At 42.9% G+C, this 4,877-nt stretch overlaps 1 protein-coding gene across 3 annotated transcripts in view; it reads right to left on the reverse strand.

Annotated features, from left to right (window-relative positions):
• Nucleotides 1–4,877, reverse strand: part of sv2a (synaptic vesicle glycoprotein 2A) — a 49,277-nt gene that overhangs the window by 17,247 nt on the left and 27,153 nt on the right. The window lies entirely within an intron of this gene.

The following is a 4,877-nucleotide window of genomic DNA, read 5'->3' on the forward strand; positions in this document are numbered from 1 at the left end:
CACACACACACACACACACACACACACACACACACACTGCTCTCTTGCATTCGCTGCCTTATTGACATCCCTGTCAACAGCCTTCAGCCTGCCTGAGTCTACAGTGACACAAGTTATCAGTGAGATCACTCTGAATGAATAAACGGTAAAGAGCTGCTGTTCACTGCCTGGACATTTGGACTTAAATCTCTTCATCAGCTTTCTGTGCTGTGCATAAAAAGCTACTAATTTTACAACAATACTATTAGACACTAACACGGTTTAGTGTTTCACAGCTAGTCAAACTGAATCAGTCAACACACTGAGTCAGTAACACTGGCTTTAGATCAATTTAAGTCACAACTTCTTGTGACATTAATACCTCATTACTGCAGCCAAACACGTGATAAATCGACTGACAAAACAATCTCAGCTCAAGGTCCACTTGTTCCAGAGCTTTAAACCGTGTCTCAGTAGAGCTAAGATTGTTTCCAAGGTCAGGACTGAACTGTCAAGCCAAAATGGAAGAGAAGTCCAAAAAATGCTCACAAAAATGAAAAGTTTGAACCCCTTCACCAAACAACAGGAAATCACTGTTCATTTCCAACATTGTTTTATATTTTTGTAAAAGAATGACCACAATAATTCCCTAACATTTACTAATTGCAACCATGATAACACAGATTCATTTTAATCCAAACCATGATCTTCACCTAAACTTAACCGAGTTGCTCTCATGTCTAAAACTTAAAAAAACCGTAACTGTTATCACATCATAACTCTGATTCATTTATTAAAAGCCAAATGATGTTGTCCTGCTGATGTGCGGGGCAGAAAACACTTTCCAATATTACAGATATTGTTTTAATAAAAAATGCCCACCTGCTACACACCACTATGACTTGCACATCTGTAACAAACTGATCAAACTACCTCCTGTTTAACTGATATAAGTTTGAGTGCAATAATCCTCATTGCGTAGGCCACAGCTCCTTTGTATGTTCCTTTCTAATGACCAGATTGCTGTACACTGCTCTTTACCTCAAAGTACTAGCTATCAAGGAGACTAGCAGCACAACAGACAATAGTGCATGGCAAAAACAACAACAACAAAACAAAAAACAAAAAATACACCAACCCCTGGGTTTATACTGCTAAAGGGTATGGAATGATCCGGACAGTGAAGTCATTATGGGGTCTATTATACAAGAGAACAGAAGAATCACACAACAGATTGGATGGCTCAGTGAAGATAATCCATCATTCAGTCTAATAGGCTAACTGCTGTGATGATAAAGTTCAGCACACTGTTTGAATTAGAATTATACTGATGAGGGAAAAACAGCCAGAGTTAGCATTTAGGATGCATGTTACCGACTCGTGGGTGTGTGACTCATCCCTTATGTCCAATTGTGTTCATCTGTGTAAAGACTGCAGTAATGAATTGAAAAGGAAAGTGACCTTCACTCCCTCGTGTGATTGATTGCAGGAGATTCTTTGTGTGCATATGTTAGCGTGTTTCCATGATCCCAGATGTGCGTGTTTGTGTGCTTCTCACAGAAAGTGTGTGCAGAGTGTATACGTGCACTCTTGAGAAAGTGTTTGAGTCAGTATTTCCATATTCATATATACCCTTACTTTGTGCATGGGTGGGGTGTGCTCTTGTGTTCCAGCTTCACAGGGCACATATCAGCAACAATGATGGCTCAACAGCCATCACCACAAGGCAGCAGCACTGAGGTAGATGAACATACAGACTGACAACAACAGTGACCATGATGGGCCATGCAGCTCTTCTCAGGCCTCCTTATAAAGCTGCAGGCTGTGCTGGCCTGTCACGCTCTCTGCACTCACGCTCTCTGCACTCACTATAGGTGGATCATTATCTCTCCTTCTCTGTCTCCCTCTGTCATATTCAGCTGCATCAGGTCTGTCTATCTGTGTGGCTAAAATGCATTAGCAGCTGTGTTTGGCTCAAGGATAAATGATGTCCCAATTTATCTCATTTATCTGAGTAGGAGTCCAAGATATGTAATAGAGCTTAACTGGTATAACAGACTGTGACTGCAGTTTGGCAAATAAATTAAATAATTAGGAATATAGGAAAACAATGAATGCCTAATTGTGTGAATGTATCTTCTTTTAAATTGTAATCACACGAGTACTTGTAAGTGAAAGGTGTTGCCCTGTGGTGCCCAGTGGAGCTGCAGATTGAAACAGTGAAACCTGGAGACTGGGTGCTACTGAAGGTGATTAAAAGAAAGAACTGGTCCAGTCCAAGGTGGGAAGGTCCATACCAGGTACTGCTCACTACACCTACAGCAGTCAAGATAGTTGAGAGGACATCCTGGATTCATCTGTCCCACTGCAAGCTAGTAAAATCTTTATCCTCATAAAATAGGTGAAGGACAGCTAGTTACACACCATCGCTCCCTGAAGGCGATAAGTCTGATTACAAAGGGGGCTTTTTCCAATAAGGAAGAGTCATCTCAAACTCAGTGAAGAAACCAACGGCCAATAGGAGCATAGGGTGTGACCTAAAATAATGCAGGGACAGATAGAGGAGGATCAGAAAACCAGCTGGGGACTGTTTGGACAAACCCCACCTGTAAAGGTTAGACAGGAGAGCATAACCAGAAACAGGACCACTCGTACCGGCATCTTAATTATATCAACTATAGGAATAGTTGTAGTCTTATTACTTTCCTGGCTCCGTGCTGAAGCACCCCAAGTAGTGATAAAATCAAAAAATAAAAGATACTTTGCAATCCATGAGTATTATAAATATTGTAGGAGAATAATTTGTGACCTATAGATGAAGCAGCGGTGAGCAAGACAGATAAACAAGGAGAAAACCAAAGGGAGGCAGCAATAATGATGACGGGGCTTTATGATGTAAAAGTTCTGATGGGAATTGCAGCTGCTGGACCAAAGGAACAAAGCAGATGTGTGTATGTGTGTGTGGGGCACTGATGTGTATGTATGGGAGAGAGAAAGCTCTCAGATCCTTCTCTGATGTTTTCTCTCTGAGGAACAGTAATTGTGATCCTGTTAGAATCTACAGCCCACAGGGACCAACATGAAGACATCACACAAACATACATGGCTGCTTGTTATTTGCCGCAATGGACCAATGAAGATGCTCCAACCATTGAACAATGTAAATCTCTTTCTTTGCTGTATCCACCAGTAAACAAAGGAGACGTCCCTCCCTTAGTGAACATTTATCCTGGTAATTACGCATGTTTTGTGCGCTCTGATACTGGCAAGAATGTCCACCGCCTGCCGCCTGCCTGGTGTGAGGAGACTGTCGACATCACCAGTGACAATGGTGACTATTCTGCCACCTGGTTTGTGAACCAAACTGTTTCGAGGGCAGACATATGATGGCTCTGCGGAGACGGCCAGTTGAGACCCAGGCTCCCCTCACTGTGGCGTGGTAGCTGTGCCCTGGTGCAGCTGCTGATGCCTTTTCACATATTCTCCTTAAAAGAATACAGGGAGCTGGGGGAGAAGCTGTTATCTGCATCCCACCTACATCGTGAAACCAGGTCTACAGGTGAGCCCAGAGGATCGTTCGACAACAGAGTGTACTTAGATGCAATTGGCGTACCCCGAGGAGTACCTGATGAATTTAAAGATAGAAATCAAATAGCTGCAGGGTTTGAATCTTTTCTTTCCGGGTGGGTCACAGTAAATAAGAATGGGAATTGGATTAACTACTTATACTATAATCAGCAACGCTTTGTGAATCATACCAGAGATGCAATTAGAGGCATAGCAGAACAGCTGGGCCCAACATCTCTCATGTCATGGCAAAACAGGATAGCCCTAGATATGTTGTTAGCTGAGAAAGGAGGAGTATGCAAAATGTTTGGCATGTTTTGTTGTACTTTTATACCTAACAACACTTCCCTAGATGGCAGCATCACCAAGGCCCTTGAAGGACTAACGGCTCTATCTGAGGAGCTGGCTGTGAACTCAGCATCAACAACCCCTTCGCCAATCTCCTGGAATCCTGGTTCAGAAAGTGGAGTGGTCTGGTCGCTTCTGGGTTGATCTCTCTGTCCGTAGCTGCAGCTCTGCTGGTCGTGTGTGGCTGCTGCTGCATTCCCTGCCTGTCTGGATTTGGCTCTCACATGAACACAGTGTTAGGTATTTTTAGTCAAGACGTGGAGAAAGGAGAAGACGACCACTATGAACCGGACGATTGGGGTTGAAAAGAGACTGACCCAAGTCTAATCTGAGTGAACCACGTATGACTTGTTTTAATGAAAACCTGAAAGGGAGAGTTTAAACAATGAAGATCCTGGGAGGAACAAGTTTAGGAATTATGTTGTTAATAAAGTGATTCTAGAAAGTTTAAACAGGAGGGAAATGTCATGAAAATTACATTATTAAGTATGTTTTAAACTGTGTTCTAATCAATATATTAACCAACATGTTATTCAATGGATTTTAAGCTTTCAGAACAGACTACAGATCACAGGGACCTGTGAGAGGGACCGGGGACACGTCACAGTTTGACATTCCTGTGTAGTATGGGGCTAGCCCAACCGAAGAGATAAATGTATAGGCCTGGTTTGGTTCAGGGTCTTTCATCTTTCATCTGCCTGCGAGCAGTTTGGAGGTGCAAGATACCTGAGCGTGTAATGTGTTATGGTAGCCCCCCTCACCAGGAGGGTGAGGGAGGACTGAGGTTGGACTCAAGTGTGCAGACCCAGGTGCTAGGGGAAAAAAACATGTTGGTTGCTGGTTACAAAAGAACACAAAGTATCAAAAGAACATAACAAAGTCCAAGTATATAAAATCGCTAATTACTGGAATGCAACACAGCTGAGGTGCAGAGCCCACAGGATCAAGAGAATAGAGGAGAGAAAGACGGAGGAGAGGCAGGG

Source organism: Monopterus albus, unplaced genomic scaffold (assembly GCF_001952655.1).
Source record: "Monopterus albus unplaced genomic scaffold, M_albus_1.0 scaffold101.1, whole genome shotgun sequence".
In the NCBI taxonomy this organism is placed as follows: Eukaryota; Metazoa; Chordata; class Actinopteri; order Synbranchiformes; family Synbranchidae; genus Monopterus; species Monopterus albus.